The 21,895-nt window shown below is 45.3% G+C and overlaps 1 protein-coding gene across 6 annotated transcripts in view; it reads right to left on the bottom strand.

Annotated features, from left to right (window-relative positions):
- The window catches only part of SPECC1 (sperm antigen with calponin homology and coiled-coil domains 1), a 299,800-nt gene that overhangs the window by 23,161 nt on the left and 254,744 nt on the right, over positions 1 to 21,895 (bottom strand). The window lies entirely within an intron of this gene.

Here is a 21,895-nt window from a genome sequence, read left to right as displayed (position 1 = left end):
AGGCTGTGTCGAGAGGAGTGTCTGCTTCTGGATTTTCAGGAGGACAAGGTAGAAACAAATGACTGAAACAAACTATGCCGGGAATGTATCTAGTTTTGGTACCAGAGATGGCGCAGTGTGGCCCAAATCCATTCGTAGAATTGCACGGGGTAGGGGGAAGGAAAAAGGCATCAGTGCCCAAGACAGCGCCTGTCCCTGGGAGATGCATTCAGGCTCTGAGACGTTTTCCCATTCATATCTCTGATTTGCATCGTAAATCCTGACATTTCCCAAATCTTATCTTGGCAGGAAAGAATGATCACCATCATTACCACCATCATCTCTAAAAGCTCGATTGACAACACAGAGACCAAGATAAAGCAAGATCTTAGAGACTCACTGGCTGGTCTTGAGGTTGGCTCCCACCACACCCCTTCCTCGATCCCCTGCTTACTCTGTGCAACAGCCTTCCTGCTGACACATCTTTCAGGCAGAGGTAACAAGGCCTCATGGGCAAAAGGACTGTGGCAGGACAAGTGAGGCTCCGTGCAGCTGCCTGCTACATAGCATCAGGGAGACTAAGATCCACTTTTACAGAGGTTCCCAGATGGTCCTAATGTACCTCCACTGGTTAACTCCTCCAACCAGCCACTTCACTACTTTTCCTGACCTGTGCTCTGCATTCAAAAATCTTGTCTCCTGAAGCACTGTCGGGTTCCAAGGCTTACCTGTGCTTTAATGTTTAGGTAGTCCTAGGCAGTGGCCACGCAAATGTATTTCAACAGCTTGGGAGACGAGATTTGCAAGAGATTGTAGACGTGGGGCCCAGTTTGTGTTTGATTGAGCTTTAGGGCTGTGTTCTGGGTGGTTTTGTGGTGGTGGTAAGAGGAATTATGCAAGAGTAGGGCTGCTTCTAGTAATTTTCTCACAGTTGTGGGAACTTAGGGGAGGCTGAAAGGTCTTCTTTTTGTCTCCTCTTCCTCCTAACCCTCTGTCCTGAGAAAACAGAAGGCAAGCGAGCTGGCAGGGATGAAGTGGGCTGACCACATGCTGACCAGCCGCTTCCTCCATCCCGTCCGTGTGAGCCCCATGACACCTGTCAGCTCCTGAACTGTCCAGAGGAGGTTCCTGTAGTGGTTCTGTAAGAGCAAGCTGTAGCTTAGCGGAAGAGAAAAGCTGCAGAGGAACCTGGCATGAAGTCAAACTGGAACAGGAAGGGAGATTTTATGGAATTTTTCTCCAAGTATGTGTAAAGTATATGAGGGTGGAAATGTGCAATAAAATAATGGAACGTTTCCTGTGAAGTCTCCCTAGGGTTTTATTTGAGTTTCTTATCTAGGATTTTTTTTTTTTTTGAGACTCAATTGAGCTAGCACGGTGCTTAGCAATGAGGATGGACAGACGCCTTACTTCACAGGTAAAGAATCTGAGGCAGGAAGAGCTTGTGCTATTTGTAATACATGGTTAACGTGAAAGATGGGAGACATGGGGAACCCAAGGCTCCACCTGCCTATCAAATCTTTCACTTGTAGCCAGAGCCCAGAAAAATCCTGCTGAGCCTGGGGCATCCCCTGAAAAGCCCTGGCTCAAGAAGATGATGTGTACCCAGTCTGTTTTGCAATTACGTGTCCATTTACCCATGAAAGGATATCTGGCCCAAAGTAACGCATGACCATAATAATGTGTCTTCATCCTGGTTTTCATGACTCAAGCACAAGCAACTTCTAACAGTTGCTAAGCATCAATGTTACATAAAAGTCTGAGAATGCCCTTGTAGAATGGGGCCCCACATGGATTTTCAGGCTGACCCTGTAACAGGTAGGCCAACTGGGAAGCAAACTGATCGGCTGGGCCTTTAGGCTTTCAAAAATATCCTTGGGTTCAATAGCAATCTAAGGAGACCTGGACTCTACTACAGAAATAGAAACACTCTGATTTGTAGTTTCTCAAGAGCTTTGCATGTTAAAACACCACAAAGCAAAGACACAGGTGGGGCTACATGAGTTGTGCAGCTTACTCAATGTCTTAAGCATGCAAAACAGCTGTGGTAGACAGCAAATTCTCATGCTGGATGATGAAAAGGACCACCCAACCTCTGGAAATGCAAACCACATCATGGTTTTTACAGTGTGATTCTTAATTGACTTTATTTATTCATTTTTTGCTTTGCGTAGTTTGCCTGAGTTCCTGTGTCTCATACTGCTAAATGCTCAGTGATCAAGGTCCTAGTTCTTTAAACGTAAAGTCCCAGGAATTTTAGGGTGGGAAGGGTGGCAGTGACATTTACTGAGTGCCCATTACTGCACCTTTTCTCCTTCATTATTTTTTTGAAGGCTTATTTATTTATTTATTTATTTATTTTAGTAGAAAGGCAGATTTACAGAGAGAAGGACAGACAAAGATTCTTGAGCTGAGCTGATTCAAAGCCAGAAGCCAGGAGCTTCTTCCAGGTCTCCCACACGGCTATAGGATCCCAAGGCTTTGGGCTGTCCTTGGCTGCTTTCCCAGGCCACAAACAGGGAGCTGGGTGGGAAGTGGAGCAGCCAGGACACAAACCTGCATCCATATGCGATCTCAGCACATGCAAGGTGTGGATTCATTTAGCCACAAGGCTATGAGCCAGGCCTACCGTATTTTTCTTTCAGTACTCAGAGCCTGCCATGCAAGGCAAGAAGCAGTATGTCTATTTTACAGACACAAAAGCTGAAGCCAAAAGAAATGCTGCTAATGATCACAATCAGGATCAGAATGCTCTGTGTGCTACCTGGGGAGGGACGGAGCAAGGAGAGGGCTTGAGGCAGGACAACCTAAGCATGGGGTTTAGCACCATGTCAGGTGCTGGAACCAGATTCAGCAGGTCACTGGAGTCACATTCAGGACAAAACTGAAAAAAAAAAAAAAAAAGCTGCGGATGGAAGAATGGGAGAGAGTAGATTCTTGAAGGAGTCAAGGTTGGAACTCTGATTAATTTATTTTTGTGATTCCTTCATTTCCTGTGGTCAGGCCATGGTCCATTAGAACTCAGGCTCTGGAGTGGCCGGTACTGCTGTCTGTACACTGGTCCATGATACTGCTCCAATGAACCTGTGCAATGAACAAGTGGGCCAGGTTTCCCCTCTCGCCTCCTTTGTTTTCCAATCTACGTTACACGCAAAGCTTTTAATACACGCAAAATCTTTTTTCCCCCAAAATATGAGAATATTTGTGCATACTTATCTGTTATATCATTTATGACTGATGAATAGGAGGCTGTTGATCTGACCCAGACTTCTAAGCCAGGATCCAACAGACCAGATCAAAACAAATATCAAGTCACATGTGGTGAGTGCCACATCCTCAAACTGAAATGTGAAGGAAGTGGACAGATCTTTAGACTGGTTTTTCCAATCTACCTGAGTCAGAATAAGGAAGCGTATTCTGTTTTAACTCTTGCAAAAAAGTAACTGGAAGTAACCTAATGTTAAGCCAGAAGATTATTTTCCTCGTAATCTCTATCCTGTTTCCACTTTACAACACCCACTACTCTGACACCACCCACCAGGAGCTCATCAACTGTGAATACCCGTAAAAGCCAACTCAATCTGTAAGTGTATTGAGAATATGAAATGTCATTTTTCTTCATCCGTGCTGCTTACAAAAGCATTTCTGGAGTGAAATAATGAAATGGATTCAAAGACCTGAGATTCCTCTCTCGAACCCTAGAAAGTCCCTGGTACGCTAATTGGAAATGCCATTTAAGCATAGTTCTTCATCTGTAGCTACAAACAAGTAATGGGTTGAGAGTAAGCTCTTGTGAAATCAAAGCTGTGCCCACAGATTTCAACAAACATTTGGTTACATGACGTATAACCTCAGGAGAGCTCAACTGCTTCTAGATGTCGGGGCCGGCAGGTCTCTCTGGAGAGGAGAGGTGCATTCTAATGCAGTCCTTTTAATGTAGCACTTCAGCAGTGAAAGCACACAGAAACTATCAAGCAAAGGGATGAAGTACACTACTGCTCAAAATGGGGGGAATTACTATGGAAATTCTAAATCTAGTCAGGTAATCAAATCCTTGTACTGTACTACCTGCAATGAATATATTTTATAGCTCTAACATTGGCAGAGATGGAGTATAACCAGTTATACCTTAGTTATACTCATTACAAGCATATTGCACTATCAAGGGAGAACTTTACCCCCTTTTTATCTGAGTTGAACAACCCCATGCTTAGTTTCTTGAATGCCGTTTGAAATGGTCTTCAAATGTATTGGAGTGCCAAGAATATCAGCAATTCCCAGGTCAACACAGCTGGCGGACAGTTAAACATGGATACATCTGTGAAATGTCCATTAAGATAAACAGCAATCTGTAAGGCCTGGTTCACATCTCAGTGGTTGCAAAGGGGTTTCATTACCAATCACTGAGGTATCTTCTCATGAGCTGTAAGGTGTATTTTTGTGAACGAGCAGTTAGCTGATGTGGTATGGCACAATTCGATCATGCTCATTTTCCTTTTACAAGCATGTAAAATGAATCCCAGAAAAACATTTGAGTCAATTTTCCCCCTCTTTCTTCACTTTGGAAAAGTCACAGCCCTTATATTCCTGTTCTCCATGGCCCCATGTACAGATTGCCATAAGCTGTGAGGTATGCTGGACTCCCTTTAGGGCCCTAGGGCACGCAGGGGAGGCTAAGAATAATAGTTGGACAGCCTCCCTGAGCAGACAGAGGGGGCAATCCTAAGACAGCCAGGGCTCACCAGAACTAGCAGAGTCTTTTTGAAAGAAGAAAGTATCAGATGTAAAAAAAAAAAAAGGATACCATTCTTGGAGTTGGTTTTGGCTTAGTGGTTAAGACACCCACATCCTACCTCGGAATGCCTCTGAGCCTGATTCCTGATTCTGGCTCCTGACTCCAGTACTCCTGCGAACGCACACCCTGGCAGGCAATTCTGCTGGCTCAAGAAATTGGATCCCTGCCATCTGTTGGGGAGACCTGGATACTCTCAGTCCCAGTCCTTGTCACTAAGGGAATTTAGGGAATGGACCAGCAGATGGGAGCTCTTTCCAAGATTTTATGTGAAAGGCACAGTGACAGAGGGACAGAGAGAGAGCGAGAGAGAGATCATCTTTCATTTGGTTCATTCCCCCAACGGCAGCAATAGCCAGATTAGGGTCAGGCTGAGGGCGGGAGCCGGGAGCATTATGATCTTCCGCAATGCTAGCCTGTGTCTGTTAGTCTCTTTAAAAATAGTTATTATTTGAAAGGCAGAGTGAGCGAGAGACAAACTGCCCATCTGCTGCTTCACTCTCCAGATGGATACAATGGCCAGGGCCAGGTGGCTAAGCCATAGGGTCAGGTCAGCTGACGACAGAAGCGTAGATATTCATCCAGGCCCCCACACGGGAGGCAGAGGTCCAAGTATTTGGGACATTCTCTGTTTTCCTAGGCACATTAGCAGGGAGCTGGAAAGCAGAGTAGCTGGGACTCGAACTGGTGCTATGATTTGGGGTGCCAGCCCTGCAGCTGGCGGTTTAACCCAACGTGCCCCACTGGTGGTCCTTGTCTCTGTCAATCTGCTTCACGAATTAAGAAAAAAGCTTTGAGTGAATAAAAAAAGAAAGGATAACATTTCAAGCAACTCTAAAAGGTTGAACTTCTGGGAGTGCTTAGAAGGAAATTTTATAGGAGAGAATTTTATACTTCTTTCTCACTGCAGCAGAAATCATTTGAGAAAAAGAAATACACTGAACCCTATGTGAGAAGCTAAAATCCTACCTTTAGTGAACATCCAGGCCTACCCTTTTGGAGTGGCTGAGAATGAAGCTAAAGCTTCAGAAAAGAAAACCCACAACATTTGCTTCTGGAAGATTCACTACGTTGACCATTTGTTGCCTGGGAACACCAGCATGTGGTGAAAGCATTAATCACTGACAGAGAAGCAATACAGTGCACAGTGACATGTGTCCTGGGCTAAATCCTACTGAGGATGCACAGCTGGCCTTGCGGCCATCTTATTCCCACCAACTCTCCTCTGAGGACCTCTGGGTCCCTGCGTTGGGTGTCTATGAATGAACTGGTTCTGGGTGGACTAAATTTGTGGGAAAAAGGGAAGGAGAAGGGTCAGAAAACGCAGCACATTAAATGCAGCACGTTCATTCCTACGGGAACCGGCTGGCCAAGGCTCACAGTGACCCAGACGGCCTCATGCCCAGGATCTCTGAGGGGTGTTTCCTCATCAGCCTGTACTGTTACAGCCGTGGAGTCAGAGCTAATTTTTTTACTTGTGTGTGTGTGTGGGGGGAGGAGAGTGGGGAGATGCAACAATTGTGCACATGCAGTTAGAGCCCAGGAAGGACCCGATGTACTTGGACATGCAATGAGAAACACAGAGCCTGGCACAAAGAGGGTCACATACAAGTTCCACAAAGGCAGCCCACATGCCCTTCCCCGTGCATGCACTCAGCATTCACTCCTTGCCTGGGGCACAGCACATGTCCACATCACCCAATTCTAGGACCACTGCCCCAACCGCCAGCTACCTGGTGAGCTTCCAGTAGCCTCTCTCACAGTCCTTGGCAACAGACTCCTGGGAGCCCGCACACAGACTTCTAGGACCCCCTCTCTACAAAGCTTCCTCACAGAATGAGCTGTGCCTTCTGATCACCGCCCCTCAGCCGCTGGGGATGCTGGGCTGTGCTCCTGCTCCTGTCCTCTGCACTGTGACATGGACACTGTGCCCAGGCTGAGCACAACAGACCAACCATCACTGTAGCAGACTCTCTTCTCAGGAGGAACATGCTGTGTTAAGTCTAGAGATGGGCTCCAGGCAGGTGAACCTAAAATCTAGGAGTAGTACATGATTTCTTTTTCCTCTAGGAAAAAGAAAAATCCTTCCAAGGCACAAAATGTGTAAAAACATAAAGAAGGGATTAAGAAATCTGACAACATAAAATAAGTTTCTGTAGAACAAAAGTGAAAGGCAATGTACGTAAGAGTCCCTCAAAGAGTTTACAGGAAAATGGAATTGAAAGAAAGATAAGTTCATTTTGGTACAAAAAAATTTTAAACCCAGAAATAATCTTTTCATGATATTCATTGTATTTTGCATGAACACTTCTATACATAAATATAAAGTTTTTTTTTCCAGCAACATAAAATCATGTAATTTTATTTCCGTTTAATAGATCAAATGAATAATGAGGGTGGTACCACAGCATATCAGACTATACCTCTATCTGTGGTGCCAGTATCCCTACGGGTGCCAGTTCAAATGCCAGTTGCTCTGCTTCTGATCCAGCTCCCTGTTAATGTGCAGGGAAAGCTACTGAGGATGGCTCAAGTACTTGGGACTCTGCACCCACAAGGGAGACCAAGAAGAAGCTCCAGGCTCCTGGTTTAAGACCTGCTTGGCTCTGGCCATTGTGATAATTTGGGAGAGAAAACCAGGGAATTGAAGATGTCCTTCTTCTCTCAGCAATTGTTTTCAAATAAGAATACATAGGGCCCAGTGTGATAGCATAGTGGCTAAATCCTCACTTTGCATGTGCCGGGATCCATATGTGCACTGGTTTGTGTCCCAGCTGCTCCACTTCCCATCCAGCTCCCTGCTTGTGGCCTGGGAAAGCAGCAGAGGATGGACCAAAGCCTAAGGATCCTGTAGCAGCGTGGGAGACATGGGGGAAGTTCCTGGTTCCTGGCTTTGGACCAGCCTGGTTCTGGCCATTGTGGTCAGTTGGGGAGTGGTCCAGCAGACAAAAGATCTTTCTCTGTCTCTGCTTCTCTCTATATATCTGCCGTTCTAATGGTGATACCTCCTAAGACACTGTTCTAGAATAGTAGGTGCAGGATCCCAAGGCTTTGGGCCATCCTCTACTACTTTCCCAGGGCACAAGCAAGGAACTGGATAGTAAGGTGAGCAGTCAGGACATGAACTGGCACCCATATGGAATCCTGGGTCATACAAGGTGGGAATTTAGCCACTAGGCTACGGCACCAGGCACAGAATAAATAAATCTTTTAAAAGGCCACTAATATTCAGAATATAGCACTTTAACCAAGAAGGAAGGGATAAACAACTGCAGTAAAAATTGGCCGAGCAAAGAACCAGTAACATAATAAGAAATGCAAAAACGCGATAATGTGAAAAATCACCCTCACCCATCAGATTGACATGATGAAAAAGGTCATTAATTCAGAGTTAATGAGGATGCAGAAGAAATGAGTATTCTCATAAAATCTGAGAATTATGAAACGGCACAGGATTTTAGAAAGTCAATTGGGAGTCAACTGGAAGTATTTTTAAAATGTCTATTTATTTTTATTAGAAAGTTAGATATACAGAGAGGAAGAGAGACAGAGAGGAAGATTCTCTGTCCAATGGTTCACTCCCGCAAGTGGCCGCAATGGGCGGAGCTGAGCCCCTTCCAGGTCTCCCACGCGGGTGCAGGGTCCCAAGGCTTTGGGCCGTCCTCCACTGCTTTCCCAGGCCACAAGCAGGGAGCTGGATGGGAAGTGTGGCTGCCAGGATTAGAACTACTGCCCACATGGGATCCCAGCACATGCAAGGCAAGGACTTAAGCTTCTAGGCCACTGTGTCGGGCCCGGAAGTTTTTTTTTTTTTTTTAATGAAAATACTATTTGAGCCGGTAATATCATAACAAGTGAAAGAAACAGTCCTGATACAACTAGAAGAAGGCTCAGTGCAGAATTACTGCTTAGAATGGAGAACTGAAAATATCCTATCTGCCTTAGGGTGAGTAAAGGGTGTGCCATACGCAGTAACTTCTAAATACCTGATGCCTTTCACTCATCATTAGATAACTGTTAACCTAGACAGTACGTCCTGTACTTTCCTACATTTTTACTCACCTGGTTGAAGAAATCTAGGCTACATTCAGAAGCCAGAAACATTTTCATTGGTCAGAAACAGTCAAATTAAGTGAGACAATATTTAATTCTTTTGAATCTTTTTTGTATGTTTTCCTTTTTTTTTTTAGGTAGAGAGAGACAGATACAAAGAGTGAGGTCTTCCATCTGCTGGTTCACTTCCCAGAAGGTCATAATGGCTAGGGCTGGGCCAGGCCTAAGCCGGGAACCATGAGCTTCTTCCAGGCCATCCATGTGGGTGCTGGAGCCCAAGCTCTTGGGTCATGTATGTTGTTTCCCAAGAGCATTATCTGCGAGCGGCTGGGACATGAGACAGCATTCATAGGGAGTGCTGGCACTGCAGGCAGCAGCTTAACTGCCTGCCATAATGCTAGACCCTGCTTTTCCATTTTTCTATAAAGACCATATATTATTTTTACAATGAGAATATATACTAGAAGCTATAAAAATATCAATGACATCATCTATAAAATAGGTTGATGTAGATCTGAAGGTAATAAGGGTTCTTAATTATTATATGATCTCATGTTGAAAAGATGGTAAAGCAAATGCCCTCATTCTTTCTCTTTTCAAAGTTTTGTAGAAGTAGTAGATATTTCCAGCGAGCTGGAGATGAGAAGGAAGGATGATGCAATTAATAATTTATCAGAAAGGCAGGATATTTCCTTATGTAATAGATTGATGGCCACTAATTTTTTTTAAAATAGTCCAGTTGAGAGATGGAGTCTTAATTCTTTCCCCCTTGAATGTGGACTGGCCTAATAATTTGCTTAAGTGTGCAAGATGTGAATTTTGGAATTTCTGAAGCTAGATCATAAGAATTTTTTTTTAAAAGATTTATTCATTTTATTACAGCCAGATATACACAGAGGAGGAGAGACAGAGAGAAAGATCTTCCGTCAGATGATTCACTCCCCAAGTGAGCCGCAACGGGCCGATGCGTGCCAATCAGAAGCCGGGAACCTGGAACCTCTTCTGGGTCTCCCACACGGGTACAGTGTCCCAAAGCATTGGGCCGTCCTCAACTGCTTTCCCAGGCCACAAGCAGGGAGCTGGATGGGAAGTGGAGCTGCCGGGATTAGAACCGGCGCCCATATGGGATCCTGGGGCTTTTTCAAGGCGAGGACTTTAGCCGCTAGACCACGCCGCCGGGCCCGAAAATAAGAATTTTTAAAGTTTTTTTTTTTTTTAAACCCAGGACAGTTGAAACACTCTCTCTGGAACCCCCGAAGCACCTGTGGCAGGCAGAAGTCCATGCTTATAAAATACAGAGCTTGGCCAGCTCCTACGTATTCCACTCGCCAGCCACTTAAGGTGCCAGGCAGGCAGAGAGGAGAGATGTCAAACAGCAGTTCTGTAAACAAATAAATGTGGTTGTTCCAAGCTCTTCTATCTTTTTTTTTTTTTTTTTTTTTTGGAAGGCCGGAGATACAGAGAGGAGGAGAGACAGAGAGGAAGATTTTCCATCCGATGTTTTCACTCCCCAAGTGAGCCGCAACGGGCCGATGCACGCCAATCCGATGCCGGGAACCAGGAACCTCTTCCGGGTCTCCCACGCGGGTGCAGGGTCCCAAAGCTTTGGGCCGTCCTCAACTGCTTTCCCAGGCCACAAGCAGGGATCTGGATGGGAAGTGGAGCTGCCGGAATTAGAACCGGCGCCAATATAGGATCCCGGGGCGTTCAAGGCGAGGACTTTAGCCGCTAGGCCACGCCACCGGGCCCTCTTCTATCTTCTGATGGCTTGTTACACAGCCACGGAAAATCAGAACTGACTCTACTGACATCTGCCACAAAAGGGACAAACACGGCTTGGGTGCCCAGGCAAATAACTTCGTGTTTTCCTGGAATTCCTTTTTAATTGCTGATGTTATTCATATTATTCCTTTAGTCATTTACTTTTCTACCTACAATTTTATATGCCTCATTATCTCAAGGATAAATTGAGTACAGCAGCTCCTACTTTCAAGATTTAAAAAGATGTAAACCTACTCAGCTGAGTCAGTCAAATGTTGCTAATACTCTGAAACAGACATTGGAGTCACACTTGTAACTACTCCCATAGTCTGTGTTAGTCCTTCTGTGGACGAGAATGGTTTATAAACTGGAGGCCTGAGGCCAGCACAGTGGTGCAGCAGGCTACTCCTGTGCCCATGGCACTGGCATTCCCTATGAGCACTGGTCTGTGCCCCAACTGCTCCATTTCTGATCCAGCACCTTGCTAATGGGCTGGAAAGCAGTGGAGGATGGCCCAAGGTATTGGACCCTGTAGCCATGTGGGAGACCTAGAAGAACCTTCTAAGTGCTCAGCTTTGGATCAGGTCAGCTCTGGTTGTTGTGGCCATTTGGGGAGTGAACCAGCAGATGGAAAATCTCTCTGTGTCTCCCTATCTCTTTGCAACCGTATTTTTCAAGTAAAAAATAAATCTTTTTCTTTAAAGTAGAGGTTTCATATGCTAAGAGTTCGTTGCAAACTTCCATATCCATCTTCGTTTTTATTTTTTCCCAAAATATTTTTGCATATTCCTGTTATTACTCCAGGTGAATTTTAAATTATTAAGTATGAGAATAAAGAAATTCTGCAGGGATTTTAACCAAAACTTCACTAAACTCAAGAGAACGACCTCTTTTTAAAAATGACTCCTCACACTCTAGACCCTGGTTGAAGGAATGGCAGGTTTGAGACTTGAAGGAATTAGCTAGTCCAGGAAGCACTGTCTTTAGCTTTCCTAGCGGTACAGCACTGAGGGATTATAAGGCACCATGAGAGAAGGAACCCTCTTTTGTGCACAAGAGCTAAAATGCTCTGCTCTGTCTCTGGAGATGTTGAGGCAGATACTGTAAACCTCTTCCTGAGATCGAATCGGAAAGGATATTCACACCAGCAGGGTGGTTGGGGCCTGTGATGGTTAATTTTAGGTGTCAACTTGATTGGATGAGAGACTATATAGAAGGGAGGGCACGATGGCTAGAATGGCTAATCCTCTGGCTGCAAGCGCCAGCATCCAATCTGGACACTGGTTCCTGATCTGGCTGCTCCACTTCCCATGCAGCTCCCTGCTTGTGGCCTGGGAAAGCAGTTGAGGATGGCCCAAGGCCTTGGGCCCTGCACCCATGTGGGAGACCCAGAAGAGGCTCCTAGCTTCAGATCAGCTCAGCTCTGCCATTTGGGGAATGAACCAGTGGATGGAAGCTCTTTCTCTGTCTTTCCTTCTCTCTGTCAATCTGCCTTTCCAATAAAAATCAATTTTAAAAAATCTTTAAAGAATATCTAGAAAATAAAAAGAGCATTACTTCTAGGTGGCAGAGAGGGAGTTTCCAGAGGAGACTGGATTGGAAGTAGGCACACAGTGCACCGTAGGTCCTTAATGTGGGAAGCCATATCTGGTCAGCTGGGAGTACAGATAGAACAAAAAAGCTGGAGAAAATGACTTGGTCTTTCTCTCCTGGAGCTGCAACTCTGATGAGTGGATTTGCTCTCCTACCTTCTGCCATGGGATGACACCCCCCGATGCTGATCACTCTTAAGTCAGCCTACAGAACTGCAGTCACAGTCAAGTCCTGTTGCGTATAAAATTACCCAGGCTGTGGTACAGCAACACAAAATGGACTTTCTTGCTTCCTCCATTTTTACTCAGCACTCCGAGGATCCCTACCTCCTCCCTGAGGTTCTCTGGCCTTGGGATCCTGACACATGGTCTGGATCACTGCAAGCAAAGGGGCCCTGCTGGTGAGCACTTCCTGTAGACCTGGTATGGCCCACACCCAAGTTGGCAGTCTCCAGGCAGCTTGGCGGGGGTGGCTTTGCACAGCCAGCACTCTTGAAGCAAATGGAATGCCATGGCCCCACTCAGGTACTTCCGTTCCTCTGGAGTGTCTTACGAACACACCTCTGTACTTTGCAGCTTGGGTCTCAAACAGTTCTATGCCATTTTTCATCCCCTGGCCCAGGCTTCCAGGGAAATCTTTTCTGCAATGCTCTGTCTCATTTCTTTACTGTCTTGCTGTTCAGTTGATTGCCTCATCTTTTTCAGTAATTTTACTTTTTGCTTTTAAGATTAATTTATTTCTACTGGAAAGGTAGATTTACAGAAAAAAGGGGAGTCACTGCCCAAGTGGCCACAACGGCTGGAGCTGAGTCAATCCGATGCCAGGAGCCAGGAGCTTCTTCCAGGTCTCTCCTGCAGATGCAGGGTCCCAAGGCGTTCCCCAGGGCACAAGCGGGGAGCTGGATGGGAATTGGGGCATCTGCGATATGAACCAGTGCCTCTATAGCATTCCAGCGGTTATAAGGTGAGGACTTCAGCCACTAGGCTACTATACTCGGCCCTATTCTTTCATTGTTTCTCACATTTTCTAAGAAAAGAGCATAGTTATTTGCAGCTCTACTGTTTTCATTCATCTTCTAAAGTCATCCAGCCAGCTAATTCCCAGGCTTAATAATATGTAAGCACCACAAACTCCCTAGCTGAACACTTACTTATATGCACCAGTTCTGCAAAGAAATGTTAAAAGATGTCTTCTTATGAACCAGACGCACTAATAGGTTAATATTCTAGGCTGGGAGGACAGTCAAACTCCTGGGCTTTCCCGTCGATGGGTAAATCAGGAACTGTTTTACTAAGTCCTTCTGCATGCAAGTTGCTAAGGGATACACAAAGCATGGACCCTGACCCAGAGGATTCGTCGCATTCGGTGTAACAGGCAGGGAGACACGTCTGAGTCTGGGATGTAGAGGAGACATGAGTTAGGGACCTCAGCCAGCACGAAACGAGCAGGACTCCCCCTGTGGCTCCAGCGAGTCTAAATTAGTAGATAAAAGTCTGACTCTCTCTCCACCCTACTCCCCAACCCCTTTTCTTTCCTTAATCTCATAATCATATTGAAGAAAGCCTCGGAAAACCAAATGCAACCAGGGCTGTGACTAGCTCCTCCTTCCACGGTCCTTAAGGCAGCTGCCTAACTGTGACTTCAGGAAAATGACTCAAATTTTCCGGCCTTTAGTTTCCTCATCTCACAAAAGAAGTGACTGCATTGTATCAGTGGTTCTGAAATGATTAGCTATGGAACCTGTTCTTCCAAATCATGTTTCCACAGAAGTTTTCACTTAAACTAGGATTTGAACACCAACCAAACTCAATGATCTCTCCTTTTGTATCCTTCCATATGTGTTCTAGCCTGCATTACTCTGTTTAATAGACACTACTTGGCTAAAATTAAATAAAGATTTGGTTTCTCAGTCATACAAGTCATCTTTTCCATGCTCATGGGATTTCAGTCAAGTTTAAACGTACAAATAACATTCAAAGCACTTAGAATAATATAAATATTCAACAGATGCTAGCCCTACTTTTAATCCCTATTTTATGCTTCTTTATTTCCCAGTTTCACACATGGCTTCATCAAACGGATACACACAAAAGCCCATCCAAGTCGCTTCCCGTCTGTTGCTATTATAAGCACTGTGGTAATAATTAATCATACAAGCTCATCTCTGCACACGGGGAGAGGGGGGAATGAATTCTGATGGAGATTCCTCCTTCACAAAACTCCAATCACCCCAACATGAACAACTGTTCCATACAGTTACGTGTCTCAAGTGATGGTGGCTTACTTCACTTCGCACAGTGTCCTCCAAGTGCATTCCACTGTGGCAGGTGTGGCCCTTATTGAATTTGTACCCATCTGTCCACGTCCCTCCCACATACCTGCCTAGCACCATCCCAGTTCAGGAGCTGTGATCTTTCCTGTGGGTGAATGCATAAAAGGGATATTTGAGGCTTCCAGAACTGGTTTTGGTAGGGACATGATCTGCCACTACTACTTTAAATATCCTTATTAGGCCTGGAGACAAGTGAATTAGATACATATTCCAGTCTGAGTGAAAAAAAAATTAGATCATAAAATAACACACAGGGGTGGAGAAGGTAGACATGGGAACATTGGCAAGAAACTCATATGCGTGGCTAGTTGAGTCCTAGTTACTCCACTTCTAACCCAGGTCCCTGCTGAAAGTGTGGGAAAGCAGTGAGAGCTGGTCCAAGCATCAGGCTCCTGCTCCGCAGGTGGGAGACCTGGACGAAGCTCCTGGCTCTGGGCTTCAGCCTGGCCCAGCCCCAGCATCTGCGGTCATCTGGGGAGTGAACCGGCAGATTTCTCTGTAACTCTTTTAAATAAAACAATCTTTTTAAAAGATAAAAAATTTTAGGGAACATGATGCTGATAACATTATGATGTTCTAGCTCTCCAAACAGGATGTTTACTAAAATATGTTTTTAAAAATAAAACAGTCCTTCTGTATTTTTTGGATGTGCTTACTTACAAAGAAAAGAACATGCAATAGTGAAAGAATTTATTCTAAGGATTTTTGTCCTAAGATCAAGTTTAATTTAAAATGAACAAATAGCCCTCAACCCAGCGTTAAGCTCCCACCCCCGGAAAGAGTGAATCCAGTCTCTGAAATCACAAGGTTTTTGTGGCCAGACTGCTTTTTTTTTTTTTTTTTCCTCCAAATGAACATTTCATGAGTAACAGAATGGAAAAAGTGCTCTGTGCAGATTCACTTAAGACTGTTATTATCCACACAGACTCGCATGTACCCTGGGGAACAGAGAGGGAATGGGGCCAAAAAGGCCTCCTTCTCAGTGATGGTAGGATAGTGGCTTCTGGGGTCTGACAGGATAGCACTGCAAACCCAGCTGCTCACACACTTGACGATACAGGCCCCCAGCCAGGACAAACGACCCATGGGAGGACAGAGGCGCATTAACTCAACCTCAGCCTCTTGAAGGAGGAAGCATTCCCACACCATTTTATTTTGAAAATCCTGTTTTTACTTCCTGAAGCTGGCACGACATCTAACATTTCAATTTATCCCACCCCAACCAAAAACAAAAACAAAAACAAAATGCAAATGCTGGCAATGTTTTGATGCAGGTGCTGCCTCTGACAACCCTGAGAAACCCAGATGACCATTTAACAGGAGTTCCCTAAAGCCCATCTCTAATATTCAGTGCCCTCATTCTCCCGCATTCTATAGGACCCTGGAAGCTTGGAAGAGGCAGATGTGAGGCCCTCAACCTGCAGCATGACCAAGTGCCTGGTCTCCCCAGTGTGGCCTGCAGTCACTAGCCACTCGCTGTGTCCTCCCACAGCCTACTGTGCCTCCATTCCTGCCTCCCCTTGTGAGCCTCTCACCTCTAACTCTTCAGCACAGCTGGTTCTGACTTACAGAACTCCACAGCTTTAACCCATTGTCCACTCCTGCCCCCAGACACATACACACAATCTTCCATGTGCTGGTTCTCTCCCCTGCCTCTGACAGCCAGCACTGCTCCTGGCTGAAGGTATGGAACCTGGGACTCCACCCAGACTCCCAGTGTGAGTGGCACGAACATGGGCATCTGAGCCATCACCTGGCTGCCTCTCACTGTGCGCGTTAGAAGGAAGCTGGAATCAGATGCAGAGCCAGAACTTGAACCCAAGCACTGTGTTATGGGATACAAGTGTCCCCATTGTGTCTTTTTTTTTTTTTAAAGATTTATTCATTTCACTACAGCCAGATATACAGAGGAGAGACAGAGAGAAAGATCCTCCGTCCGATGATTCACTCCCCAAGTGAGCCGCAACGGGCTGATGCGTGCCAATCAGAAGCCGGGAACCCGGAACCTCCTCCGGGTCTCCCACGCGGGTGCAGGGTCCCAATGCCTTGGGCCGTCCTCAACTGCCTTCCCAGGCCACAAGCATGGGAAGTGGAGCTACCGGGACCAGAACCGGCGCCCATATGGGATCCCGGCACACTTAAGGCGAGGACCGTAGCCGCTAGGCCACGCCGCCGGGCCCCCCATTGTGTCTTAAATACTGGGGCAACTCTGTGTCTGGTCTTTCCCCCCCCACATGCTACTCACCATGGGCTGCCCTCAGCAGATACAGCCATCCAAGTCCGGACTTCTCAGCCTCTAAAAACCTTATTCAAAATTAACTTGCTTTCCTTAAGTATTGTCAGGCCTCACCTATATCGTTACAGCAACAGAAAACATATTGAGGCATATACCTCTGGGGAAAGAAAGGGAGAAACAAAGCCATATGAATATTCATATGAATATTCATATTCATATTCATATTAGAAAACACTGACACTAGGCTAAGACCATGGCTAAGACCAAGTTTAGAGTAACTCGGAGTTTTTAAAACAACGGCGGCAGGCAATGTCCCAACTAGAGCTGGAGTTCTGCGGGTTGGAAGTGTCCCTGTTTGAGTTCATCCAGGGGGAAGATCCTGACTCAGGGTAGGGGTGGGGAGTGCGCAGGAAGGAGAAGATGGGAAGATGGCTGCCATGGCAGAATGGAGGACACATTCCACAACGCAGGTGAGCCTCCAAGACTCTGGGTGAAAAGTGCCAGAAACAAAAGGAGAGCTACCATTAGATCCCACATGTGTGAGCTACCTGGACATACAGAAAGTGCCACAGAGACTATAAGGGTTATGGGAAAAGGGGAGAGTGGGGGATTAATATCTAATGAATAGTTTCAGTTTGGGATTTTGGCGGTCGCACAGCAGTGTGAGCTTACTTACCAGTTGTATACTTTTAAAATAATTGATGCGGTCAATTTTATATTATGTGTTTTTTCCACATACAGAAGCTGACAAAAAATAAAAGGTTCAAAACCAATAGTAAAATTGTTCAACACTTGATCTCTCTGCAAACATCAATTAAAGCAGTTAAGTGACTGAATAAAAGTATCTTCTGAAAGAGACAGCTCAAGTGACTGTGTCCCTGCCACAAACACAGGAGTTTTGGATTGTTTTTGGGTTTCTGGCTCTGGTCCTGCACAGCTCTGGCTCTTACAGGCACTGGAGGAATAAATCTGTGATTGGAAGATCTGTCACTTTTTTGTCTTTCTCTGCCTTTAAATGAAAAAGATTCCTGTGTAATTAAAAGTACTTTTAATAATATCCTGTCCTACTTAGCAAATTGGTAGGTAATCCTTGCCCAATTAGAATGAGGTTTCAAGTGCTCCCTTAGGGCACTGTTTGGTAGTCCTGCTTGGCTGTGCACAACAGGCATTTTTGTCCAGTGGAACTTGGTGCCACAGCGGTCTCCCAGAATCCTCAGAGCCCATGAAAACATCACAAGTGCTGCTGATAAGTATCAAACACCAGGAGATGTCTGAACCCACTTCCTGGGCTGCCAAATCAGTCCCTGAGCTGCATGCTCATCTCTCCTAGCATCACTGCCTCAAGGCTGTTCTTTTAAGCTCAGGATGCTTCAGATTTGTTCCCAGATCGTTGGAGTGATTGAACAGGGACAGAACCCTCAGCCATTTCGGCTCCCAGCCAGTAAACAGACCCAATCCCCCAGGGGCTCTTGCCCCTAAATTCCAGAAAAACCTAGTCTAATCCATGCCTCATATTGTCTCCTTCCCTACTCCCTGCATTCCTTTCCAACTACCTGGTCCATAGAGCAGAAAGCCCACTGAATCTGAAAAGCCTGCAAAAAGTTACCTCAGATCTGCCAACTCATCCACGCCTCCCAAACCCCCAAACCCTCTAAGCCAGGTAAGACTTGCAGCCACATGGTCCCGGAGTGATAGCGTAATGATTAAAGTCCTCGCCTTGAATGTGCCAGGATCCCATATGGGTGCCGGTTCTAACCCCGGCAGCTCCACTTCCCATCCAGCTCCCTGCTTGTGGCCTGGGAAAGCAGTCGAGGACGGCCCAAAGCCTTGGGACTCTGCACCTGCATGGGGGACCCAGAAGCAGCTCCTGTCTCCTGGCTTCAGATTGGCTCAGCTCCAGCCGTTGCGGTCACTTGGGGAGTGAACCATTGGATGGAAGATCTTCCTCTCTCTGTCTCTCCTCTCTTTGTATATCTACCTTTCCAATAAAAATAAATAAATCTTAAAAGAAAAAAAAAAAAAAAAGACTTTCAGCTACCTGTTTGCTCCATCGGCACATTGGCAGTTGGTTAGTTTTCTGAATTTATTTATTTTGATAAATTCTGTTCTGAGGGTTCACACCCCATTCCTCTGTTTTGTGCCTCTTTCCTTACAGCCGTGCCTTTGGACTGTCTCCCTGGTGACAGTGCCCTATGGACTCGGACCATGCATAGGGTCACTCCCCAGTGAGCGCTCCTGGTCAGAGCAACCTCCAATTGTGATTTCTGACCCAAGACGGGTCGGTGGAACCAGCTGTGACTGATACTACTGGCCCAATAGCTCTACATGAGAAACATCTGTTTGACTGGAAAAGCTATTTACTCCGCTCAAACTTGACAAACACTAATCTTATCTTTAACTTTCATGGTTATGCCACCATGCCCCTGGGATTCTTGGATAAAAGTACCCGTATTTTTCTACCTTTTCAAGCATACATTCTATCACATGTGCTGTCAGCTGATTGGAAACTTGGAAAAGGGAAACAAGTTTAAGAGAGATTTATGAAAACACAAAATGAGACGGCAGAAAAAAGAAAATGTATACTAATAGCCACAAGAAAATGCGACCTGGCTAAATTCCCCTATTAAAGGAATTTTAAAATTCTCTGTAAAACTAAATTATATATGAAGACACTTAAAATGTTAGTGGAAAATGGAATTTAAAGTATAAAGTTTTGTTTGTTGCAAACATTCCTTTTTTTGAAATTCATGCTTGGTTTTCTCATAATATGCATCTTTCATCAACTTTTGCGAAGGTTCCCATAAAGTTTAAATGCCACGTTAATGACAGCTCAACGTAAATGTAACGTGTCAGTTACATTAACTGAAAATAAAACATAAAACATATCAAGTATATATAAGAATCCCAAATCCTTAAGTAAATTTGGCAATACCTAAAGCAAAATCTCTTAGAAATCAGAAACTGTGGCCAATGTTGTGGCATAGCATTAATGTTACCACAGGTGATGCCAGCATCACAAATGGGTGCTTTTTCAAGTCCTGGCTGCTCTACTTCTGATCCAATTCTCTGCTCATGGCTTGGGAAAGCAGTGGAAGATGGCCCAAGTGCTTGGGTCCCTGCACCCTGTGGGAGACCCAGATGCAGCTCCGACTTCTTGACTTGGTCTGACCCAGTTCTGGCCATTGTGGCCTTTTATGGAGTGAACTAGCAAACCAGATCTCTCTCTCTCTCTAACTCCGCCTTTCAAATAAATAAAACCTTTTTTTAAAAATCAGAAATCAAAAACAAAAATAGATCATCTGGACACCCAAGGAAGGGGGGCATACTCCACTCCCAGAGAAAGGCTTAGGGTACCTTTGGGCGATATGCTCAACAACACGTGTGGGAGGTGGGGCATTAATCTATATAACAGAAAGGTCCTTCCAGAGAACTTACAGAAGAAAAGGGGCGTTGCTGCACAGAACATTAAACTTCTGCCTGCGACACCAGTGTCCCATGGGTGTACTGGTTGGAATCCAGGCTTCCAATTCAGTCCACTGCTAAGGCATCTGGAAAGGCAACAAAAGATAGCCCAAGTGCCTGTGCCCCTGCAGCCCACGTGGGAACCTGGACGCAGTTCCAAGCTTCAACCCTGGGCTTTGCAGCTTTTTGGGAGTAGAAGATCTCTCTCTCTCTCTTTTCTCTCTGTAACTCAGTCTTTCATTAAAAAACTCTATCTTTTTAAAAAAAGAAGTAGAAGAAAATGATGTTCCCTGCTCCTGCTCCAAAGCCTCCATTTTTAGAGAACACAGAAATTATCTCGTGTTCTTAAATGGGAGGTTTCCTTTCACCCAACAAAATCTAAAAAAACTTTGTGTTATAAAACATTCCCAGTTTAAGAATGCTACTAGAGAAGACAGTAACATGCCTATTGAAATTTATCTTACCTTTTCATATGAAAAACGGAGAACCTGAGAGATGAGGGAGAGACTGTCCATCCATTGGCCAATTCCCCAAATGCCCACAACAACCAGAGCTAAGCCAGGCCGCAGCTGGAGGCCTGGAGCTCAACCCAGGTCTCCCTTGTGGGTGGCAGGGACCCAATGACAGGCATCATCACCCACTACCTGCTAGAGTGCATGTTAGCAGGAAACTGGAATTCAGAGTGGACCCAGGTCTCAAACTCAGGCACTCTGTTAGAGGACGCAGTTGTCCAAAGTGATGTCTTACTCACTAGGCCAAATGCCTGCCCTGATCATTTCAATTTAGGGTACACAGGTCAGTAGCTTTTAAAACATTCAAGATATGGTGCCACAATGATCACTGTCCAGTTCCAGAGCAATTTCAGCAACCCAACAGGAGTCCTACACCCTTTAAACAACCTCTCTACAGCCTCTCTCCTTCCCCCTCAGCCACAACATGTGGTTTTATGGGTTTGTGTATTATGGGCATTTCATTGAAGCGGAATGATATGATTTGTGGCCTTTCCGTCTGGGTTCTTTCATTCAGTATAATATCTCCAAAAAGCATCTATGCGGTAGCACACGGTAGTACTTCACCCCTTTTATGGTTAAAGTCTAGTTGCAGTGATCACTACGAAGACTCACTGGATTTGGCATACTGTCACAAACACACCTATTTACAGTCACTGCTATTCATAGGTTTGTCATAGTGAAAGGATACAAGGTAAAACCTGCAAAGGGAACAGGCACGCGGGACGTCCAGAGGAAACCAGGCAAAGCTTCCAAGAGTCCTCTCGAGCACAGTCACAGGACATGGCTGTTTCCCCCAGGACTGAGAAGTGACAACATGTGTGAAGTGTTGCTAACCAGTGAAACTCAGCATCCAGGGCTTTTGCTGTGCCCTCTTTGAGTTGCACATACCCCACTCCAAGCTCACTGGTGAGAAAGCAAGTGCTTAGCATAAATCACAGTGTTTGCATATACAGTGAGCCATGCTTTGGAAACCTTCCCCAAATCCAGGTTTCCAGATACCAGCCAGGGGCCAGCCTTTTAGTCAGCCTTTCTAAGGGCAGCCAGCCCAGTTTGCCATTTTCATTCTTTTCTGTATGGTGTCAAATATACGGGTGCCAACAACATCTGGACTTCATGTAGTACTCAGTTATTGAATAATCTTTCTCTCAGTTTTCTTTCTAAAACTCCTGGCTACT

Source organism: Ochotona princeps, chromosome 17 (genome assembly GCF_030435755.1).
Source record: "Ochotona princeps isolate mOchPri1 chromosome 17, mOchPri1.hap1, whole genome shotgun sequence".
Taxonomy (NCBI): Eukaryota; Metazoa; Chordata; class Mammalia; order Lagomorpha; family Ochotonidae; genus Ochotona; species Ochotona princeps.
The sequence above is the reverse complement of the archived record's forward strand: the minus strand, read 5'-3'. Positions and strand labels throughout refer to the sequence as shown.